The sequence below is a fragment of the Anguilla anguilla genome, chromosome 11, assembly GCF_013347855.1.
Source record: "Anguilla anguilla isolate fAngAng1 chromosome 11, fAngAng1.pri, whole genome shotgun sequence".
NCBI lineage: Eukaryota > Metazoa > Chordata > Actinopteri > Anguilliformes > Anguillidae > Anguilla > Anguilla anguilla.
This window is the reverse complement of record NC_049211.1, coordinates 42,023,668-42,031,799: the sequence shown is the minus strand read 5'-3', so window position 1 is coordinate 42,031,799 and position 8,132 is coordinate 42,023,668.

The following is an 8,132-nucleotide window of genomic DNA, read 5'->3' as shown; positions in this document are numbered from 1 at the left end:
CCTTTGTGAAAATCGTATTGAATTGTTTTTTTCATGTTTGCATTTGTGTAAAAATATTTTATCAAACAACACTATTTGTGTGTCATGTAGGATTTGAATGGTAGTACTTCATATTTTCACTTCTAAAAGGCACAGCTCAGTGTCATTAAATGGATAATGAACAGACCAGTAATCCCTCAATAATTGTGTTTGAGATAATTCAGTATTCAGTTATACGTTGCTCATTAACTGTTCTCTTAACAATGGTTCGTTTCTAAATTACCGTTAAGTGGATAAATTAAACTGCACATGTTGGCAACGTGCCTGAAATGTGGCTGCTAGCCAGCAGGCCATATTAGCCCAGTGTTCCTCACACAAAGCCCTGCTTCCAGTAACCATCCGCATCACACAAAGGGCCGTGGCCCCGTCTGATAAAAATCTAATGTCCCAAAGGCCGACGCGCTCAGAAATTAAGTGCAGGAATTAGGGGCGGACGGACCTGTTTGCCAATAGCGCGGCAGTCCACCGGTGAGAATATGTCATTGTGTCTGGAAGCACGGGGGGGGGATTCCCCTGCTATGTTTCCTCGTACCTGTCTAATTTGCTTGTGGCCGGCTTTCATTGAGTGCGGGGTGTGGGGCGGGGGGAGGGGGATTCCTTCAAACTGTAAAACTCTCACACCTGGTCATGGGCGATTGTGTGTGGGTCACACAGTGCCATGCATTTGGGGGGGGGGGGGGGGGGGTTGATGCTTATCCTGCAGCCAGAGAAGCCCCGTTTTCCCCCCCGCTCCCTCACCCATGTGCAGCCGAGCGGGAAAACACACCAGATCTGCCCCCCCCCGGTTCCTCTGGAGTGCGGGTCCAACAGGCAGCACACTTTCCCCATTACATTATTAGTGTAAATCCGCTCCGACGCTGATAGATTTGCACTGATAGACTCATGTAAACTCGGCTGGAGTTCAGTTAAAATACTGAACGTTTTACTAGGTGCGAGGGAAGCAGAAACACTTTTCCGCCTAAGGAACCTAAATGTGTTAAATCATTTACAGCTATTATAACTTATGGGCCGGTGGAGGAGGCCTTGGGTTACGATGAACAACACAAAATCACCGTGAAGCGCTTTGAGCGTTCGGAAAAGTGCTACACAAATGCAACGATTCATTCATTCAGAATACACATAGACATAAAAGACTGATGAAATACATTGGTAACTTCTGAGCTGAAAATTGAGGAGGCAGAGAATTTCCGCTAAAGCTGATTATTGGTTTCGACCTGCTTTCAATCATTTTATTAAAAAGTGTGCCTAAATAATCTAAATAATCCATTGGCAGGTAAACACACAGCTTCTTTCTTCATATCAAGTCAGGAAAATGAATTAATATATTCCATTTAGAAATATCAGTTTTAATACACCATTTTATACAGCATTCTGTTAACTACCACGTTAGCTTTTAGCACAACCTGCGCTATCTAACAATACCTACCTGATTTAAATGGCAAGATCTGTGCATTGCAGTACTTTGCCATTAATCGTCTCTGAGTATGAGTGTGGAGAACAAACAGTACCTGTATCCACAATTTTAAATGTCGATAAAATGTGCACAATTTTGCAATGCAAATTAAAAGAATTGTATGACTCGTCTAATACCACAATTGAGGAGAACTGGTGACATCTGTTGTATTGAGTATTCTGTGAATGAATAGCTGGTTTGTTGAACAAGGGAAATGACTGAAAACAGAGACAAATAATAAGTTTAAGGGTAAGTGTTCTGTCTCCTAAATTTCCAGCTCAGCAGCTGCCACCAATGAAAAACGACCACCAAAATAAAATTAAACTCTACAGAGGCCCTACCCTTACATAACTAAACATCGAGGAGACACGAGGCTCGGACAGTCAACATCCCTCAACATTAACAGTCCATAGGAATGTCAGGACAAGTATCGTTCACAACTAAAATGATGCAAATCGCCATGTGGCTCCATTGGCCATTGAAAACGCCTTTTATGTGCAAGGTATGAGGCCTGATATATGTAGAATGTGCTCAATTAATTCTTCACATATGTTACGCCCCTGTTTATGGACAGACCGTAACAGGGCGAATGATAAGGGAAATGGGTAAGGGAACGTACTGCAAACTGACCACTACCTCTGGTCCCCATCTGCTTATCCAGACTGTAAGCTAGCTAGTCAATTAAGGGTACTGGGCATGGAGCGGCTTTGAACGCTGAACTTCGGACAGTTAGCCGATAACCTGAAACTAAAAATTCTGAATAGCGTACCCCCAACGGAGAGTTAAAACTCCACCCAGACTACCTTCAAAAATAATAAAGAAGGAAAAAAAAACAAAGAAAAATAACAAACTTGTGTCCCAATGGAAGGATCGGTAGTCCAGCTGGGAACACACTGACTAATCGGAGCGCTATACGGCGAGCAGAGGGCTAAATGAGAGTCGAGGTTGAGAACGAATCAGTGGTGAAACACACGATCCAATCAGCAAACAAACCAGAAGGGCTAGATGGGAATCGGAATCAAACAAAAATAGGGTTGAATACATGAAGTGAAATGAATCAATCGCTATACACAACACACCAACCAAGGGTTCGAAGAGCTCGTCTCCACGGGTCGGTGGCAAACAGCAGCCACCAGAGTAACCAGAGACGGAAACGGCCAATCAGAACCAGAAAGCCGAAACACACACACAACAGAGACAAACGTAAACACAAACTTACAACAGGGGGTCGCCACACATATAACACCCTGCTATGCATGTAGTTCAAATTAACCATATGTTCAGTTCAACCCACTTTGAGATATCTTCTCTTTATCTGTCCTGTCTTTGTACTGATATCCATCCCTCCCCTATATCTGGCAACACAGGTGCAGTTAATTGGAATACAAACTGCCAAAAAAAAAAAAAGAGTCTATTATCATGGGGCTTTTCCAAACTAGTTTGTCCAGTCTTTTTCCAAGAGTGCTTTAAAAAAAAAATGAAGACAATAAACAGCAGTTTCCCAGACAAGAAGTTTAAAAAAATTTTTTTTTATTTTTATTACCATTTAGCCCAAAGGGAGAATCATTTGAATAAGAATGTATGCGGAAAAAAAGAAACAATAAATAATGAAATAACTGTGTAATAGAGTGAGTTCTGTTGTAGAGGCTGAGGTACAAAAAATAATCAGTTATTGGTAAGTTTGTTGTTGGTAACAATTATACAAATCTTTGTTTTTCTCTGTAAAGGGAGGGTCTGTCAAGTGTCGTCAGTTGATGAAATGGAAGCTCTGTGATCTCTAACGCCTTACAAAACTTGATTCCGTCAGAGAAAAAAGTAGAACATCCACCTCAGCGTGCTGAACAGGCAGATGCCAAACACAACAATCAGGCCGTGTTTGTGGAGGAGCAGTTTCGCTCAGAGGGCTCTACCCCTGGCACGGAGCCCTCCACGCAAAACAACAACCGCAGAACTCACTCGTGGGGCTTTCTCCGAAAGGGCTTACGGAAAAGTCATCGTACGACATGAGTGAACGTCATGAGAGCTGCTTCCTTAATAAAAAAAATATGGTCTAATGAACAGTATTGAATTAGTTTTTATTTTTTCATCTGTTAGATTGATTGCAGTGAGTGAATGCATTTTTCACATTAACATTTACAGATACGCATGTGCAGGGGAACGTGTGTAAACAACACACACACAGCTCCATACTGTGTACAACACTGAATGGGGAAATGAACATAGATCAATGAAGGAGCTTTTGTCTACGATGTGTTAATTTTCCACATAAACACATCGTAGACAAAAGCTCCTTTAGCAACCAAATTGCTTATTCACAGGGGTCATCACTGCTTCCTAAAGGCTAGTTTTTTACATGAATGGAAGGGGATGCTTATACTTACAATGTAATTTCATGGTGTTATGCAGCACAATATTGCATTACGTAATTTGTAAATACAATATACTACTTGTTATACTATATACAGTATCACATAGTTACATGTACATTTACATGATTTCATATACAATTCCCAATTATAAAATTATCTCTTTTCAAATATACTGTTTTTTTCTGATTTTGTTAGAGTCTTGTAACTGTTTTACACTGTACATATTTGGTGTACAGTCTCTCAATTTTACTACCTGGGGTTTTATAGAAGAGTTTTTAGTAATTACATATGAGTATTCAGTATAAGACAGCACTATATATAACAATATATACATACATATATATATATACACACTCACCAACCAGTTTATTGGCTACACCTGCCCATTAACACACACAGCCTGTTCCTCCAAGCAGCGAATTACATGGCAGCAACTAAATATATAAAACATGCAGACATGGGGTTTTTTTTTTTTTTTTTTTGCCCAAACATTAGAATGGGCAACATACAAACATGCATAATCTAAGCGTGGTATGATTGTTGTTGTCAGTCATGGTGGTTCCAGCATCTCAGAAACTGCTGCCCTCCTGGGATTTCCACACACTACAGTCTCTCAAGAATTTTTAGAGAATCAGTGTGCACGTGATGATCAAAACTGGGCAAATGAAGACCGGTAAAATGTTGCCTGCTCTGACAAATCTCAATATCTGCAGATGGTCGGATCAGAATTTGGTTGCATAATGGTGTGGGGAATGTTGCCTTGGCACACGTAAGGTCACATAATAACTACTGAGCATCATTTGAATGTCACAGCATACTTAAACACTGTTGTTGACCATGTGCATCCCTTTAATGCTACAGTCTACACTTTTTCAAATGGATGCTTCCAGCAGGATAATATGCCATGTCACAAAACGCACATTTTCTCAAGCTGGATCTGTGAACATCACAATGACTTCAGGTTACTCCAATGTTCTGCACAGTCCCCAGATCTCAGTCCGATAGAGCGTCTTTGGAACAGGAGGTTCGCAGCATTGAAAGTGTGTCCAAAAAATCTGCAGGAACTGCATGATGCTATTGAGACAGCAAGGACCAAAATCCCTGAGGATGTTTCCTGCACCTTGTTGAATGCATGCCACATGTATATATACACGTATATATACTTAAAAAAATTTTTTTTTTTAAATCTAATTTGTTGTGTTCTTTATTAAAATGTATTTGCCTGTTAGGCACTTTCATGAACGGCACAAAGGGCGTGCATATCGCACACCACCCGTTTGTGCATTAGGACATGTGTTGAATCTGTTCCAAGTAAAGTTGCTTGCTCAAGGGCGTAACGGCTGAGTCCCACCCATTCTTAAAGCTGGTGAAAAAACGTCTGGGTGCAGTACAGCTGTCTCACCACAGCTAGAACAAGGGGCCAGCTGCAGTTCCATTTAATATTAACATACCTCCATTTAACATTAAAACGAAAAACATTTTTTTTTTTTTTAAAACACCATAAACAAGTACGCCAAAGCAGTACTTAAAATTCACAAAATACTGTTTGAACAGTCCCACTTACAGTATGTGTGAACCGCTTTGGCATCTGTTAATTATCTTTCGTAGAATTTGGAAAGAACACTGGAAATTCTGCTGGTATTTAAAACACGAGTCTACCGACAGGTACAAGAATTTCACAGAAGCGCTGCGCGGAAGTTTTATTTACTCTCCGAATGAGCAGGTTTCCTTTGGAGTTTGCTTGCCAAACCGCTAGGTAAAAAAAAAAAAAAAAGAAAAAGAAAAAAAAATTCTATTTATTTTTTAAATGGTTAGAAGCATATTTATTGAGAATATAATCGCCAATGTGTTCACTGTTTGATAATTGGGCGTTTTTTGTTTTTTTGGGTTTTTTTTAGCAGCTTGACGGGGAGATTGGCGGTTCAGCATAGCAGACACTGCGTGAAGGACATCCATAAAGAGTGCCATGTTCCAGATGGTGCCTTATCAGCGTCAGTAGTTCAAATCACAGAGAAATATTGTTCCAGCTGCCATTGGCTTTTGTGCAGGTGACAGCATTGTCATTTACAACAAGCTTGTCACTGCCACTGCTACTGGGACTGCCATAAATTTCAGGACTCCAAGTCAGTCCACAGAAACTGTGTGGAAAAATCAGTGGACACTCACCTACTTTCTCCAAAGTATCACAAGCCACATGACATTGTAAATATATCATTTTCTCTCTTCTTACATGAATTTTTCAAAGAATATGAGAAAGTCTGTTTTCCTGGTAGGGAGTTGCTTTGATTGGTAATTATTTTGGATATAAGATGGCAAATATACTGGATTGTAAAAAAAGGCTATGTTTTGGGACCTTTTTTAATCCTACAATGCCTTTTTGTATCTCTCATGACATCACTATGCCACTCGGACCCAAGGAGCACTGAGCTGAAGACCTCCCTTCCACAAAACAGTTACTTTTTTAACCCTATAGGTCATGGTCAGCTAATGTCAACCAGTACTGAGTATTAATTGCAGCAGATTGTGTGTGAATGTATGACTGTGTAAGATTCCATTATTGCTCTCTCACACATGTGAACTGCCCTTTTAACCCTTACAGTACTACCACATCCTTCCTTTGTCCCTTAGAGAAGCTGAGTGGCGAGCAAACAGGAAAGAAGTATTTGAACGTGTCGCTGCCCATGGAAAACCTGCAGGGTTACCCTGTGGGCTTATGGGAATTCACTCATTCATTTGACACGGTCAGCCAATCAGATCAGTTGAACTGTCTGCACTAGAGAATTGGTTAAAAACTGAACGGTAAAATCCCTCAGCGATGATGTCACCAGGCTGTGGTATATGGGAAGCATAATAATTTATCCAGTAATATTTCTGTCATGCAGCAATCCACGGGAACAATTGTACTGGAACATAAAAAAATTCCAGCGACTGAACTATACAAAGTCAGATAGTTCGTAGGTCATTGCTGGAGAAATGGAGCCTGAAAACCTTTGTAAATCTATTTATTTACAGCGTGTGCTTACATTTTTATGTCACATTATATTAAACTTATAGTACGAATTACACACAGGTGTAATTTCACAGCTTTGCCATTGTGATGAATTGCCTCGCATTCTTCTATATGCTGTAAATTTCAATTGCCCCAAACCCCTGATTTGATTGACAAAGATTATTTGATTTACTACAGTAAACACTGCTCTGTCGTAAATTCCTTTGTGGGCTTATTTGCTTGAAATATATCACAATATCAGTGTAAACAGGAGGTGCCCTTTACAAACTTTTATCTTAAAAACACCTGGAGCAATTTTTAGCTAGGGTACATTTTTTTTCTTTTTTTTTTACTGTGGCTGGGTGTGTCTGGTAGATAAAGATGAATTACTACAGAAGCTTGAACCTTCATACATTATACCAGAGCTGCAACCAAGTCCCAGTTTTCCAAGTGACAGTTAAGTGTCAAGTCCTTCGACTTAAGTCAAGTAGAATTTGACACTTAAATTTGACTTAGGTGTCAATTTAGTCAAGTCAAGTCCAAGGCAAGTCACAAGCTGTCTCCACGTGCACAATCCAGTCAATTCTTTGAAACTGTCAGGACGTTTATGCATGCTTGGTTAATATTCCAGCAGTAATATGGACAAAGACATGAAAAAAAATGCAATTTATTAGGGCACCAAGTACCAGAGCTATGTAGGCACCCTCTTGAGCAGGTTGCTGAGGCTAAACAGCTGGGAGTCCACTGATGGACAGCTGTCTCGGGTAAATAACATACACAAAACAGTCTGAAAAAATGGGAAGAGGAGTATCGATTATAAGAACATACTCCTACTTCATTACTCCTAGTACTATCCTGCAGGTTAAAGGAGCCTTGGTATTGTCTCGTTTTGATTAGTTTGGTCAAGTGCTGTAAATAAAGAGCTGCGTCAGCTTCATTTAACACGGAACAGAGTGGCCCATCTGGCAGCCCGGTGAGCTCAGGGAGAGTGAAAATGCCTGCAGTTCTGACTTGGCTGAATGTGGAGGACAGATGCAGTCTTATAAATGTGTTTAGAAATATATGTGTTTTAAAACAGCCCTACTATCTGTACTCAAAAATAATATTTTCTGAGAGTCGACATGGACGTGAAACCAGACAAGGGGTGAATAGGGGTCACCCTACAATTCCTCTACCTAGAACCAATGCAATGAAAATAACTTATCATAGAGCCATTTTCTCATTTCTCGTACGCATGCTTTTAGACCAGCAGATCGTAGTTGCCCTTTCACTGTAGTCAGGG